General features: G+C 29.9%; 1 long non-coding RNA gene across 4 annotated transcripts; it reads right to left on the bottom strand.

The window, feature by feature from the left end:
* Positions 1 to 4,313: 4,313 nt before the first annotated feature.
* LOC147816164 (uncharacterized) lies at positions 4,314 to 12,475 on the bottom strand. Of its 4 annotated transcripts, XR_015431813.1 has the most exons (5): positions 12,020 to 12,475; positions 10,278 to 10,307; positions 8,884 to 8,917; positions 8,210 to 8,254; positions 4,314 to 4,483 (listed from the first exon to the last, which is right to left on the bottom strand). It is a non-coding gene; the product is annotated as an uncharacterized LOC147816164 (long non-coding RNA). The 4 variants fall into 4 exon arrangements; XR_015431814.1 differs by lacking the exon at positions 10,278 to 10,307 and having other exon boundaries at positions 12,020 to 12,458; XR_015431815.1 differs by lacking the exon at positions 10,278 to 10,307 and having other exon boundaries at positions 11,609 to 12,337.
* Positions 12,476 to 17,455: the final 4,980 nt, after the last annotated feature.

Genomic DNA, 17,455 nt, shown 5'->3' with positions numbered 1-17,455 from the left:
ATGTTTAACCAAAATATAGATTTCTTAACCACAATACTGTATACTAATTTTAACTATCAAAGGATTAAATTTGTTGCGTAAATTTTGAGCGTATTGAACAGTTCATAATGTGACAAAGCATAAAACATCACGCAAATAACTTAAAATGATTATTCGATGATGAGAGATGATTATTCGCTGCGAATCTGCAGTATTTATTTTGTTGACGGGCCTGCTTCAGAGATGAATTTCTGAAATTGTATATACATTAAAAAACATACGTTTGAGTTGAGTTTTATCCTCAAATTGAAAGATTTTTTTCTTTCAAAATGCATAGTGCAATAAGTCATTGAGCTATCGTTTTGCAATTACTTTTGATAAAAATTTCTTCAAAATTCAATTCCTTGAATTTTGTGTCCTTCTAATTTACTTAAAGAAATCCGCGAAATTTGAAGCAATTAGAAACTTTCGATTCACACTTTTTGCCTTTCTTTAATTTGCATGTTTAAAAGTGTTTTCTTTTAGCATAATATCGACAAATTTCCTTTTACAACCTAAACATAACATTTTCCATCTGTCAAAGATTTTAGGGCTATTTCTGACTCGTTAGATTTTAATATAGGTTATGTTTTTTCATTGATTAAGTATTAAACATAAGCAGATCTTTTAAAACATTTCATTCTACAATAAAAGTTATTAATAATAATTATTTTGTGTCAATTAACTAACAATAATTTCCAGACGGAACCGTAAATAATCAACCTTCTTTCGGTTAAAATATTTAATTAGAGCTAATCTTAAATTCGGTTTTATATCCAAAAGTTAAATTTTCAGTCCTTGTGCTGTATCTAATCTAGTTTTAAATTTGTGTATATAAATAAGCTGAAAATTAATAAAATAAGTTAAATTATATGATTTATTTCGAAATGAACTTTTATAAGCGTTAAAAATAGTAATTTGAAAAGCATTTTTTTATAAAAGAATTTAGTTATTTTAATTTGATTTGAAAAGCGCGATATAACATGTTAACGCAACAATTTATAAATGCTTGTTTTTTTCATAATTTGTTCAACATATCGTTATTGGAAATATATTTAATTTTTTAAAAATTTCATTTCTATTTAATAAGTATATTTCTTGCAAGTATTAAGCATTTTAAAATAAAATTGACAATATAATGTAAATTGTTTGAAAGTTAACTTTAATGCTTAAAATAACATAATCACAAACTGATTTAACATAAAGAGAAAGAAAAAATTTTTTAAAACTGTTATCTATATATATATTTCTCTTACACGGCGACAAAAAAAGCCTCATTACAACTCCCCGAATGGCAGCGCTAGAAAATCGACCAATGATTGCCGCTAAAAATGTCACATGCCAAATTTAGCTGAGATGGCTCAACATATAGCGCTTTTAAAAACGGAAACTGAAATAACCAGAGAGAGCTTAAGCTAGGCAGAAGTGAGTAGTCTTTGTCGATAGATCTCTATTTTAGTATTTTGTTGAAAGCTTTTTTTCACGAATTTATATATTACGAATTTATTTGACGATTTTTGATTTATATCACGAATTTATTTGTTTATGCAGGTTTTTCCATTGCAATTCACTTATATTTAATATTTATTTTTAATTAGTTATTTTTAATAGACTTATTTATAGCCAAAATTTTAAACTTTTTAATGAGATATCTGTTTTAGAAATTTTATGTTAAGATTTTATACTATAGCACATTTCTAATAGGTTTAACGAATTACGTGTCATTTATTTGAATTCAAATTTATTTTAATGACTTAGTATTTACTAAAACGATGTATTTTTTTTTTTTAAAACTTGTTATATGGATTTGACTGATTGTTTTGAATTCTTTGAATTTTGTGCATTTGCAATATACCTAAGTTATCAGCGATCGAAGCGAGCTTGGTTTGCGAAGCAAACCATATAAGATTGCGCAGCAATTTCCGGGGGTTGGCGAGCGTTAGCGAGCAGGGGGCGCAGCCCACTAGTTATAAGGAAAAATTTGGTAGCCCTTACAAGCTCGAGTTGGGGTCCTGGGAACGAATACCCTCCTGTAAATCAGTTCCTGTTAACAAATAATAATAAAATAAATGTTTTTTAAAACTACTTTATTTAGGTAGACTAAAAAGGTAAAAGTTTTAAATTTTTATAACACTTTAAATAAAAAAACGGTAAGTGTATCACATTTAAAAAGAAAGAAAAACGACGATGAATTGCTGGAGGTGATAGAAGCTTATGGCAAAAAAGAATTCATACATCATGGCGGCCAAAATTATTTTAAATCGAATTCAGAGCATTATTTGTGGCACAACCGAAGCACATTTTAAGAAGTTTTACTTTAGAAATTCCGTGGGTAAAATAATATTTTGAGAAAGAAAAAAAATATTATTTGCTAATTTAGTTTCCTTTCTTTCTTTCAGAAACCACTTTCGCTCTCTTGGCGACTATTTTTATTTAAGCATCAAGCTTTGTTCCATTTCAAAACGGGGTTTTCATTTCTTTATAAAAGGGTAATACGATATGCCTCTTTTGCAGGCAGATGTTTTTACTCATCAAATTTTAATATTATGTTTCAAAAGGGGTTGGGGAAAAAATCTTATCTTGACAAAGAAAAAAAAATTATTTGGTAATTAGTTTTCTTTATCCCTTTTCTGGTGAAACGACATTCTCATCCTTGGCGACTATTTTTAATTCCATTTTGCATCAAATTTTGCTCCATTTCAAACCGGGGTCTGCATTTTTTTTATAAAAGGATATAAGTAATGTATAACTGACGAAATAAAACATAAGAACGAAATTCAATCGAATGATTATTTTTATTTCATAGCCGTCGTTGAACAGCCGACCCAATTTTATGAGTTCACGACTACTAATGTTCAACTCCGTAGCCATCTCAGTTTGAACCCAATCCAGAAGACAAGGAAATTCCTGGATCAGTACCCCCCAGAGGTAGGATTTGTTGTGGCAACATGGAGGACTTTATGACCCGACTGATTTAACGTGCATCCGTCACCATTTACTACACGGAGAGTTTTCGGGTGGCGGGGATGCTATCCACGAAATCTTGGACATGGGCCAAGTGCCCTACCAACCAGGTTATCTTGGCCCAATCGGATGGACATTGAAAAATTAAAATTTAAAAATGATTTTTCTTGAGGTTAATTTCATAGAAAGTATTTGACCAAGATACTAGTCATACACAGTCTAGCCTAATGTTTTTGGTCACGAAAAAAACCCTGGTGGGGGGGGGGCATGGATGTTCTTCTTGATCAGAAAATTTTGGATCATGATTTGGAACAAACTTGGGATTACCCCCAAGAACATTACATCCCAGCAAAAACAAATCTGTAGGTCCAGCTCCACAAAACTGCTGTTTGCCACCAGCTAAAGCGACGGGTCTGTGCCGGCAAAAGTCACTTTCAACTGTACTAAAGTGAATGGCTGGCCTTCTGTCGAGCCAACAATACCGGCCTATCGATGGCCGGTAGTACCTAACCCAGCAGTTACTGTCTAAAACGCGCTGGGTGAGTGATTGCCCGACATTTTCCAGTAGAGGGTAATCAATGAATCAATAATTGAGGGCCAGCAATTTATATACACCCAGCAGCATCCCTTTAGTTTATAGAGGTCATTGACCTAGTTACAGGAGTAATTAAAACCCACAAACCTAATTTTTATTTAATTCAATTAGCTAAATAAATATCTAATACATTTCTGAATAAATTATTAATATATGAACTAAGAAAATATTTCTAGGTTAATTTTTTCATTTAAATTGTTTTATGCAAAGAATATTTTTTACACAGTTCAACCCCTTAGTCCTAAAGATTTGCTGTGCACAATCTATGCTTCCACTTATCAATACATTTTTAAACTAGGTAAACATATGTAATAATCTTTTCTTTACAGTGATATTCTACTTAAAAGCAGAATAATAAAACTGCTGTCCAGAATTATGAAAATTCTGTATCTCACAAGTAATTTTTCAAGTTTTAACTTGAAATCAATATATATGTCTATAATAGCTTGTAGTCAGTATATATATGTTTTAAAATAAAAGCTGTGTTCTTAAGGAATCTAGTGATACTATTGTACCCTATACAAAAATAAATACAACCTACAGCCGATAATATTAAGAGGCTGTCCAGAGATGATCATTTAGTGCGATACTGATCATGAATTCATGTTTTACTGATTATATTTAGTCTTGCAGCAAATTTAACAAAAAATAGGTGTATTGGACAAAAATGTACTAATGTAGATAGTCATGTAATGAATTGAATGTACCCTGAAATTAGTTAAATGAATAATCAACATTGTCTCTTGCAAACATTTTATTATACAAAGACATATAAATACAAAGACATAATCTTAATCAATACAAATATTACACAAATTTCAATTTAATTTTAAAAATAATAAAAACAACAGAGAAATCATATCTTTGTCTACATAGAATCACTTGGAATAGCACAGAAGAGTTCTCCTGAAAGAGAGGATAATAAAATAAAAATTATGCAAATCGTATATTTTAAAAACATAAGTATTTTTGTGAAAATGAGCTTTTAAAACTAAAATTTCTATCGAAAAGTTTTTGCTTTTATCATTTCATTGATAAATTTTGACTCATCAAATTAGTCTTCAAATTAGTAACACCATGCAAAACATACACCTGTCTTATAATTTAGAAAGATTTTGAACATAAAATTCCTTTCTGAATGAAATTATTGAATATTGACCCACGAACCCATTAAGATTGACAACTAGTACATAAAAATCTAACTGTTAAATGAAAAGTTATTCAGGGTGTTTAATTTTGTGCTCACCTTTCTTCAGAAAATATTTAATTTTAAAAAACATGCAGTTTTTTCTTCATTAATTTTATGGTGCTCAATTTTATTGCATTTAATATTTAAAACAATTATGATATTCTAATGTAAATTATTGTTTCAAGGAAAGGTATAGAAGAAAAATTACTTTTAAATATATATTACTTACATGCACGAATGTATCAATAGTATTTCTTTTTCGCTTTACTTTTATGATTAAATTTTTAATTGTATACCCTTGACAAAAAAAATTTCAAAATTTACAACATTTTTCATATTAAAATAGGCATCAAAACAATAATATGTATTGAATTGAAACCAGAATTGAAACCATATGAAAAAAGGTTGCTCAAAATTTGCTAGTTAAAAAGGCAGATAATTTTACAATTCTGTAATAACTTTATAAATCAATAAATTCTTAAATTACTTTAATGGTGATGCTTTGTGAAATTAATGTTTTCCTCATATAAAAAACACAAGAACTAGATAAGAATAACGACAGATTTGACCAATGTCACGATTTCCGTAATGTCTTTATATAACTGGTATAGATGTAAGACAAAAAATGAAAAGTTTACATAAATATTAATAACATTGTTTACATCTCTGATGAAATTTCTTTTCTTCAAATTTTTTTATTAATTTAGTTCCTTCTTTTAACAAAAAATATTTGTTAAATACTCCATTACTATGCCTAGGAATAAAAAAGGGAAAGGTGCTTCCTAAAAAAAAAGGGTACACCGAGTTTTTAAAGGGCTTTTAATTAACACCGTAAATAGTTAACAAAATGTGTACTATTATGTAACAGCTGAATTCGATTCTTAACAACTGTAAAATTACCATCCTATACCTACTATTTTACATGTATATTTCAAAAAGTAGTTCTCACCCATTATCAAAATGAGAAAAATTTGTAGCTTACAAAGAAAAAAAAACATGCTAATAGAAAATCATTGTGCAATAGAAAAAAATATTGTTAAACTTGAAGGCTTTTTCCATAATTTAAACTATTAACTAATAAACGATTAATTAAAAATAAATATTGAAAGGTACATATTTTTAAAAAAAATATTCATTTCAAATTTTTTTAAAAAATCTTTTAATAAACTTATTGATACTAAAAAAATCTTTTAAAAATTTAACCAGTTGAGAATTAACAAAGTAAATATTTGTAATGGTATCTGAATCAAACTTTTTAACACGAATAATTTTAAAAGTGTGTAATCATCATTTACACATTAAATTTTTTAAAAGGAATATTATCAGACAGTGTCGTCAAAGGGCAGTGAGGACGGTTGGCCCTTCTCGAGGAGGTACACTGCATTTTTATTTGATACAGAAAAATTAGTTGTCATTTTCTGTAGATTAGAATAGCAGGAGTTGCACATTAACCACTTTCAACATATACTTTTCGAATTCTAGCAAATAAACTCTGTAATAGGATACACACATTATGGGCCACAAATAAAAAGAAACAAAACTTATTTAAATCTAATGAATAATTCAGAGAAAAATTAGACTGAAAACATTTAAACCTGTTTGATTGCCCAAGGACAGGAGCGTTACAATGGGCGTTTCCTTATTATAGACTTTTTTCCCCTTTTTTTTTAAATTGCAGGCATTGGGGGGTTGTCCCATTGGCCACAGGAATGCCAGAACTACTACTTTCTTCTCGTTACCCAGTGGGCACCTGTGGTGAAGCAGGGTCGCCCACGTCACACAACCACAACCCGTTTATAGGGCGGAAAGTTAAAAAAGAATCTTTAAAAACTTCAACATTTCAATATGCAATTAAACTGGTTCTGATGTTTTTCATCTCGTTTAACTCATAAAATCGTAAGATTTCTATAATCTTTTTGCTTCTGTCGCACTTAAATGTTAGTTTAGAGATTCCTAATGTGTTTACATTTTAAACTTCTGTTTCAAGAAATCTTTTTTGTTTTTAAAAAGGTAGGTGTATATATTTTTGCCAAATAAAAATATTTTGTACTATTGAAGAATAGATAAATAAGTGAAATCTAGGTGTTATTAACATTATTTCTTAGTTACCATAAATTAAATTTACTTACACATTTTATTAAGAATTTTTTAACTTTTACGGGGCATTTTATTTGCTTGGACTAAAAAATTGTTCTTATCGCAAAAATTTTTTCTACCAAATAATGTCTTAGAAGGCATTCAATATTGTACAGGTTAGTGTTTCAAGATGCTTCAAATCAGTACTTTGTCGTTACTTTTTTTTTTCTCTTTAACCTACACGTTTTTAAGCTATGTTAACAAGGTAGGTTTTTAAATATGATTGTGTTTTTACAATCAAAATCTTACTGTACTTAATAAAATTTTTAAAAAAATATTTTATATACATCAATAAAATTTATAAATATAACACTTTTTTTCATTGAATAGGGAAGTGAACGATTAAAATGAAAATTAATAACCATTAATAAAATATAAAACTACATACAGTGACCAATCACTTCTGCGCCACCTCTTTTATGTGCCTTTTGCATATATACAAAGGTTTTCAAAGGCCCTTGATCATTATATAGGAAAATAATAATAATTATAATTCTTTATGCATCATTCAGAAAATAAATATTTCAATTCAGCACACAATTTTTTTTTAAAAGTCTAAAATTTTGATTTTATTTTTTGTTTAAATAGAAAAAAATAATCCCATTTTTTAGAAAAAGTTTTCAGTTTAAAGCAAATAAACAATCTTCGTTACAGATAAAAGGAAATAAGTTACTGGATCTAGTAATACAGTTCATTTTTCTTCCCTATGGGATTTTTTTCACCTTTATTGTTTCTAGGAAGACATTTTTTTTATATGAATTTGAATAAGGTGTCTTATCTATCACACCACCCACATTGAAACCACCATATATACCACCCATATGCTTTCAAAATTTATCTAGCAGTGTCTTTCCCCCCACCAATTAAAACGTTAGTTTTTGGTCAAGGAATGTAAAGCTATAGCGATTACTATTACTCAGTTTACGCGAAAACAGAGATGACAAAAACATTACTCGAAATCATTAAAAACAATTAGAAGGTTTAGCCGCTATTCACGACTATTTGTAGTTTTATTCAGCTATTGAAACTTTTCTATCTAGCTTTTCTTATTTGTATGAACTTACTGTTTTTAAAATCTTATGGAAATCTAATCTCTAATCTAAAATCTAATCTCTTGGTCCCAAAGACTGAAGCATAATGAGAATTCACTGTATTTTATAAATGAATTCGCTTAATACATTAAAATGTCCCTAATCCTTCTTTAAAATCATAATTCAAATAATAATAATTAAAATAATACTTCTCAAAATAATAAATTATTTATGCACATCAAAGATTCTGCAGATGATAAAAGTAATAAAACTTACAGAAATTCATGGTGGACTGGCACAGGTTTACCAACATTTGAAGAGCTAAAAGGGAAAAAAAAAGGGTCTTATTTTTATGTAAATATTAACTTGAGATATACAGTAAAAAATTTTTTCAGTAAACTTTTAGCAGAAATTTAAAAAACATTATACAACGGACACCCAGAAAGATTAAGTAAAAATTAGAATAATATTTTTTAGAAATTTGAATGAGAAAAATAACTTGCAGGCTACGAAATTTTATTAACAGAATCGTCATCAATAAAACAACAAAATTTTCTAAGTTCGCCTCTAGGATCACAAAATATAAGGCCAGTGTTTAAAATCTTCCAAAGAGTTAATTGAAATTTATTTTTTTATTTCCACTTAAAGATTCTCCACAAAAAATTATTGTAAATTTAGCTTTCGCTGAATCTGAAGCTTTTCTTATGTGCATGAACTTACTGTTTTTAAAATCTTATACACTTTTTCTCTTGGTCCCAAAAACTGATGCATAAGGGAGAATTCACTGCACTTTATAAATAAATTTGCTTTATACATTAAAATGTCCCTAATTCTTCTTTAAAATCATAATTCAAGTAATAATAATTAAAATACTACTTCTCAAAGTACCTAATATTAAATTAATTATGTACATCCAAGATTCTGCATATGATAAAAGTTAAAAAACTTACTGAAATTCATGGTGGACTGGCACAGGTTGAAAAGCTAAAAGGAAAAAAAAGGTCATATTTTTATGTAAATATTACCTTGTATACAGTAAAAATATTTTACGGTAAACTCTTAGCAGAAATTTAAAAAGTATTACCCAATGGACACCCAGAAAGATTAAATAAAAATTAAAATATTTTTTAGAAATTAGAATGAGAAAAATAACTTGTAGGCCAGGAAATTTAGAATGAGAAAAATAACTTTTCGACCAGGAAATTTTATTAACAGAATTGTCAACAATAAAAAAAAAACACAAAATATAAGGTTAGCATTGAAAATCTTCCTAAGAGTTAATTGAAATTTATTTTTTTATTCCCACTAATAGATTCTCGGCAAAAAATTATTGTAAATTTAGCTTTTGCTGAATCTGAAGCTTTTCTTATTTGCATGAACTTACTGTTTTTTAAATCTTATACGCTTTTTCTCTTGGTCCCAAAGACTGGTGCATAAGTGAGAATTCACTGTACTTCATAAATGAATTCGCTTAATACATTAAAATGTCCTTAATCCTTCTTTAAAATCATAATTCAAATAATAATAATTAAAATATTACTTCTCAAAATAATATTAAATTATTTATGCACATCAAAGATTCTGCAGATGATAAAAAAAAAATAAGTTAATTGATAAATCATTTTAATTATTAATAAATTTAAAAATTTGTATCAGGGGAATTGGTTGGTAATAGTTGCTTTTCTCAATTTAATTTATGTAAAATAGAACAGTTTCACATAAAAGTCATTTTTGAAATTTAATTTATTTTGAAAAAAACTTTTCAAATTGATTATAATCAAATTTTTGTCGTTTCCATATGGTTCGCCCCCTAGTACAATAATTTAAAATATGTGCGTTTAAACCCTCACTTTGCTGTGGTCAGACTGACAGGCAAACAACAACTATTTTGCTTAAGCCAAAACAGATTATGAAAATAAAATAAGAAAATTATCAATAAAGAAAAGCGGCTAGATTTTTTCGTTAAGCCGTGTTTCAAACTACTCGTAAATTTACGTTTAAATTAGTGTTCAATGGAATCTAATATTAAAGCATATTGTGTCTAATAAACTATTATTAATAATTATATTAGTCTAGCACTTCCATACAAAGCTCAATATAAGGATTTGATATTTAGTTTAAGAAAAAAAAAATTCCTTTAAGTGATAAGATGTAAGTTGTCAATGGAATAAGAGTTGAATTTGGAGCACTTCAGCTACTTGGAAAGTGAAGTTGATGAGAACAGAGGCGCAGTACTTCACCCAGTTGGAAAATAGTAGAAATTTCAATTGCAAGTTACCATTGTTACAAACATGAAAGCGAGATAATTCAATAAATAATAAATACATTAAGTAATAAAACTTACAGAAATTCATGGAGGACTGGCACAGGTTTTCTAACATTTAAAGAGGTAAAAGAAAAAAAAAGGTTTTACTTTCATGTGAATATTAACTTGAGATATACAGTAAAAAAAATTTCGCTTAACTTTCAGCAAAAATTTAAAAAGCATTACACAACGGGCACTCAAAACGTTTGAATGAAAATTAGAATAATATTTTTCAGAAATTAGAATGAGAAAAATAACTTGTAGGTCAGGAAATTTTCTTAACAGAATTGTCAACAATAAAACAACAAAATTTTCTAAGTTCGGCTCTAGGATCACAAAATATAAGGTTAGCATTGAAAATCTTTCAAGGAGTTAATTGAAAAACTTTTATTTCCACTGAAAGATTCTCTGCAAAAAATTATTATAAATTTAGCTTTCAGTGATTTGGAAGCAGTTATAACTTGTTTTCTCAATAGAATACAAGTTAAATTTGAAGCACCTCGGCTACTTCGAAAGTGGTCAAACATCCTTTTAAGAAGTTGTACTTGTAAATAAAATGGTATTATATTCTGTCTATAGCGGTCAGGAAATGATTGTAATTTAAATTGTCAACAAGTACAGAGCTCCTGTAGATTTTAGTACTCTAACTAGTCGAAAAGTAGAAATTTTGATCGCATGTTACCAATACGAGTGCGAGTTCATTAAATTAATGATAAACACAGCAAGAAATAAGAAAACCTATAGAAATTCATGGAGAGCGCTAAAAGGTTTTCTAACATTTTTAAAACTAATAGAAAAAGAGTTGTTTGTTATTTTTATTGAGTATGAATTTTGTTTTCATATTGTATTGAACTTTTATATATTTTTGTAATCCCTATAAAAATCGGGCATTATTTTATATGAATATTAACTTGAAATTCACAATAAAAACATTATTCACTTAACTCTTAACAAAAATTATGAAGTAACTTAACATTGATTTCAAAATATAAAAGAATTTTGTAATATTTTTTTTTTGTATAAGTGGGGTTAGCCAATATACAATTAAGTATGAGCAACTGCGTGCTAAAAAACTTTCCATAATCTATATTTTTTTTAGGTTGTTTAAGAATTCACAGCACGATTCTTCGCAATTATTTATATTAACATGTACAAATAAATTTTTCATCTTAATTTAAACTATTTAGTATAAATTATTAAACCTTTACCTATTTTTACACTTGAATTTAGCTCAAAAATTTCATTAAAATGAAATACATATAACAGAAACAATTTTTAATATTACTAACAGCAATTAGTTAACTAAAATCTAAATATTATTTAACATAAAGAAATAAGTTTTAATGAAAATTCTTGATTATTATACAAACCTATTTTCATAATATACTTAGATAAACCTGATTTATATCATATGCTACAACATATTATGAATTGCACTTAAAGAGTCATCATACAACAGAATTTATATTTGTTTTTGGCGTGCTACTGCTCGATTGTCGCTAAAAATTTGGCGGCGATCTTGGTGTTGATAAAACATTTGTCTGTACATTTTCATTGAATTGAATTTAATATTTTTTATTATTCTATCTTAGAAAGGTGTTAATTATGATGTATTAATTGAATAAAGATGATTGCCAATCTAAAACATAGCGCCAAAACAGCACTTCAAACGCGGTTCTTTGTAAACCGAAATCTGCACGTCGTAAACATATTTGAACAATAGTAAATCAAAAATGATTAAAATAATAACTTCAATGTAATAGAAAAAAATAAAACCTTACCTTTTTTGAAAATTATAAGAATCCAACGTGCTTCTTTTTCTAAACAATAAATTCACAGTTACAGTTACTCGTTCAACCGCTTCACTGGCGGCAGCAGACAACTTTAACTTGGTGGCCCATTGGGTAGATACAGACTGACGGGATGCGGCTGTTTGTAATGTACAGGCCCAACACTTCCTACAATGTTGGCAAAAGTTCATAGGGTGGCCCAGCAATCAACCCAGCTGACAGTAATTTGCACCTTCACTTTTCAATCAGTACCGTCAGTAATTTCGAAGATGGCCAGAACTTATGTTTTTGCTGGGATGGAGAGAAAAAATCACAAAAACCTCCCGCGGTTAGCATGACTACCAAGGTTATTTTTAAGGTGAAGTGTTCGTTCCTTAAAGTGATGTTTATTTAGGTGGGCTATTGCTCTGTAGTTCCTATATTGATGTTTTTTTTTTAAAATTAAATTGCTATTGTTAGACTGTATTCCTTACAGTGATGTTTCTCTTTTTGCGCGAAGTGACTTCCTATTCCTATTTAAAAAAAAAAAAAAAAAAAAAAAAAAAAAAAAAAAAACTATGACAGCTACAGAAGAGAAACAAATGAATGTCGTAAATTAAATAAAAAATAATGCGATGTGTGGCAAACTTGAAATGGAATTCTTTTAAAATTCATTTAATATTAGAAAGATTATTTATTTCTTTTTTTTTCGATTGCCAAATTCTAAAATCGAAATTTTGTTTGTCTATTTCCAAGAGAAATGCTGACACGCATTTCCTACTGTTCTAAATCTGCAATAAAAAAGGGCAACCATTAATTCCCCGTAAAAGGAGGAATTGGATGACTAGTGCTAGGCCAGCGCTAGAAAAAGCTCATCCCTGTAGCCTAATGGGTTACAGGGATGAGATTTTTCCGCTTTTTACCAGATTTCCGCTTTTTCGCTTTTGTCTTTCGAATTTCAGCCCATTTATCAAAAACTCCGATTCTCTAAAATGTTCGGGGTTTTTTTTTTGTAAATAAATATTCCGCTTTTTCTGAAAATTCCGTCCGTGAAATAAAATAATTATTTATTTTCAATTTTCAAAGATAAACAGAAAATTCAAACTACGTAGCTGCTAACCTTTCCGCATTTTTACTTATTTTAGATTTTCTCCGCTTTTTTACGCACGGACAATAAGATTTTCCGCATTTCTACTCGTCCGCTAAATAGCTCGTATTTTCTTATCTGCATTTTAATATCAAACATCGATTTTTGTATTTACCTGATTTAAAAGTTGAGCTTTGTGATTGTTATTCACGTGATTTCAATATCATACATTGCAATTCTTATTTACGAGATTTAAAATTGTATTTACGCATTTTTAAAATCTATGTAGCTATACGTATTCACGCTAGTTTAAAATCACAAGTCGTGATTCTCTTTTGCGGTTGCAACATCAAACATCGATTTTCGTATTTACACGTGATTTAAAAATTAGGTTTTGGATTCGTATTCACGCGATTTAAAAATTATGCATCTTGATTCATATTTACGCGATCTGAAAATTACGCATCATGATTTGTATTTTTACATTTTTGAAATCCAATATCGAGTTTTCATATTCAAGTGATTTCAAAATTCAATCCTTTATCGCTATTCTTGTAAGAAGTGAGTTTTTTGCTTGAATTAGTTACGATAAAGGTGGCAGTTTTTCTATCGACGATTATTGGTATATATAGACAGTACAACATCAGCGAAACTGGATGAGAATATGTTACTAATATTTTTGCTATAAATCGCATAAGATTTACCCGCGTTAAAATTCAGCTTTGTTTGCCTTTTGGCCAATCTCATCCCTGAGCCTTGTTGTTTTGTATTCTTGCAATGCAAGAATTGATCCGTTATTTGCAGAGGAGAGCGCTCTATCCCCTGAACCATCCCGTCCCAAGTACAAAATCTAGTTCAATTCCATCCAATTAGTAATCCATTCTGATTGTTGTTGTTGACATATGCCTGTTTAGGCAGAGGGGGTGCGAGTGTTGTTGTTTTCCAGTGGCGCCATCTATGGCCAAGAATTCGATTTCTGCCGCATCATACGTCACACCCGTTTATAGGGCGGACCCATTCATTCATTCATCCATTGATCGTAATTTTGACATGAATCAGAGAAGGATCGATCTCCAATCCAGTACCCCCAGAGGTTTAAATTTGTCATGGGAACACGGAGGACTCTTGCAACTCGACAGATTTAACGTGCATCAGTCACTTTACAACACGGGGAGTCTTCGGCCGGCTGGGTTCGAACCCACGAACTCTCGGACATGGCGCCCTACCGACCAGGCTATTCCGGCCTAAAGGCAACCATAAACTCCCTGTAAAGGGAGGAATTGGATGATTGTGGCCTTGTTGTGTTGTATACTTGCAATGTACGAATCGATCAGTCATTGCACAGGAGAGCGCTCTATCCCCTGTACCATCCCATCCCAAATACAAAATCCAGTTCAATTCCATCAAATTAGATGGGTCGAATTCTTGGCCATAGATGGCGCCACTGAAAAAACAATAAACGCTCACTCTACCTTAAACTTGCTCGGTTTCACCAAGCAGGCTTGCTAGTGCGGCAAGTGGCATTAGAAACAACAACAACAACATATTAGATGGCTCTCATGAGTGTAAAATGACTGATAGTGTTTTTTTCGCAGGCATTACAGGGTGTTGCTCGTACCATTCTTCTGTAAATACAAGGCTAAAGAAATACCCTACAGGAGAGGGGAGATACACTATGGTCAGAGGAGGCGCCACCTGGCGGATGTCATCAACCAGACGCTGGATCTCATGGACAGGACGGGAGAGCCGGATGCGTACGCGGAAATAAAGTACGCCGTACCGACCTACCAATCTGCTTATCATAATTCTTGAAATAAAATAATTTTTGTAATCGTTCTTTGAAGTCTATTTTGAATTAGCATGAATGAGTCGGGATGGCTCAGGGGATAGAGCGGTTCGCCTTCCAAAATGTGGCAACATATTCGATACGTAAATAGAACGCTTCGCTTTGATATATTTGTCGCTGTTCATAATTGTTATAATAAGTTTTTCTTCTTCTTTCCACGCTCTATTTTTTTTTCTTAAGCGAAGACGATAATTTTTGTAGCGATATAGAAATAGAAATTGATACCATAGAAAATTATATAGAAATAGAAATTGATACCATAAAAAATTAATTCGTTTTCGTGTTCTTTTCATGTATTTAGCATTTTAGTTTTTTTTTTTTCTAAAGCTTTGTAGCTATATAATATATAAAATAGGAATTTAATTGTTTTTGAAGGAACGATCACACTTTCCTTGGATCTCTTTGGCTTTTCCATTCTTTATTTTAACAGTTTTTATTAAATGTAATTAGTTATTTTCAGAAAGTTTCAGTTTGCAGGTAATCACTTAGATTTTAATATTGAAATTTCATGATTTGCTTTCATAGTAATTGTTGTTCTAAAGTATTCGTTGACTTCTTAAAAACCCGATTACTGACATGGCAGAACGGCCTTCCCAAAAACTTAGTATTTTGTCAAAGAAAAAGATATTAAGAGATTCTCAAAGAAGAAGAAGGGCCCAAGAAACGTCTGTGGAACGTCAAAGAAGGATAGAACATGATCGAATTTCGACAAGCAATTCTAGAGCCCAAGAAGTATCAGAGAAGCGTCAAAGAAGATTAGAGGAGGTTTCAGCTATTGGCCAATGATGATTTCGAAAGCAACTTTTGTACGCTTTTACGATTTCGGAGGTCTGTTTTATAAAAAAAAGAAACAAGTCTCCACCTGATAGTTATATTATAGGTTAGGGTACCATAGGCCTTAGGTTACCATAGCAAAGTTACATCTTCTAACATCCTCAAGAGCTATAACGCATCTGCAACAGAACTGGATATGAAGACAAAATTGCAGGATAGGAACATTTTAATTGTCCACTAATCTTCAGATTTCCTGCTATGTTTTAAAAAACTTTATTTGTGAAAACCTTTAACGTGGCGAACAGCTGGCCGCCTTTGGCGGCTAGTTGAATAATATTCTTATGTTCTTTAATGTTTTTGCAAAATTGTTGCTATTTATTTAATTATTTTTAATTTTGTAAGTTATGGACATGAATTTATTTTTAAATTCGGAAGAATATTATAATATAATTTTATAATATAATCGTATAATATAATCGTATAATATAATTTTAAAATCAAATATAATTTTAAAATCAAATATAATTTTAATATCAAACTTTTTATGGATTTGCCCGAAAAAGAAATTTTATATATTGATTTTAATTTTTAGTTTATTATTTTTATTTATTTAAATTACCATTGATTCACAATTGTTTTACTCTATAGAAACGCGTTTTAAAAACACAAACATAAAAAGTAAACACGGGGTTTCAGATAGCTTTGTGATCTTTGAGCTAGTAAAAAGTAATTGAATGTGCAGCATAAGTTGAAACAGAAAAGTCTATAGTTTTATTTGTAACAATGGCTAATGCTGAAGTCATGCGAGAAAATCATTTTCCGCAAAAACATAAGAATTTTTTTTAATTTAATTTTTTTTCTAGAAAGCTTGCCGAGTTTTAGAAAAAAGTAACGATTTAACCTCCTGCAGCTGAAAGCCACCACACGGTTTTTTTTATAGGTAGTCCGATTAGACCACTATGGCGGTAAACCAGTTTGCGAAAGAGCCCTTTAATACAAAACCTAGTAAAAAATAAAGAAAGTGGTAGCAAATGTATGTCTAAAAATTTTTTCATTTTTTGTGAATATGATTGGTTTATCTTATTTACTTGTCTACCACTACAGATTCGTTTCTCAAATATCTATAATAAATTTCTCTTAGTCACTCTTAAATTAGTATTTGGGTTCAAGCGCACAACTGGTTCACGTTTTAAGTAGTCTACGCTGACCCAAAACCGTGTGGAGGCTTTCTAATGTAGGAGGTGATGGTTAGAGTCCCCTTGCCGTCAGGTTTACCGTGGGAGGTTCTCGAGGTCTTCCTCTCCGTGTAACGCAAATGCGGGTTAATTCCATCAGATAACTCCTCCACTAAGGCAAAATTTCTTCCAATACTCGATCCGGGAGTTCCCTTGTCTTCCGGATTGGGTTCAAAATGACTAGGCTGCTGGAGTTGAATATAAGTAGTTGTAAACCCATAAAACTGGGTCGGCTGTTCAACAACGGTTATAAAATAAAATAAAATAGTAAGATGATTGACGATTTAAAGAGCTCTGTCTAGGAAACGTATTTAATCTTACCAAATTATTTGTAATGTTCCTCAACAGATGTCGCTGCTGAAACTTTATTATAAGAATATTTTAGAAGCTGTAATGCATAGCAACCATTTTGAAACAAATGCATGATTGAAATTTAAAGATTAAATGAAATAGAGAATTTTAAGAATGCTTTAACTATCAAAAAAAAATTTTCAATTACAAAACAA

This window comes from Parasteatoda tepidariorum, chromosome 2 (assembly GCF_982258835.1).
Source record: "Parasteatoda tepidariorum strain Cologne lab strain chromosome 2, Ptep-v5.0, whole genome shotgun sequence".
Classification (NCBI taxonomy): Eukaryota; Metazoa; Arthropoda; class Arachnida; order Araneae; family Theridiidae; genus Parasteatoda; species Parasteatoda tepidariorum.
This window is presented reverse-complemented; position numbering and strand designations above follow the sequence as displayed.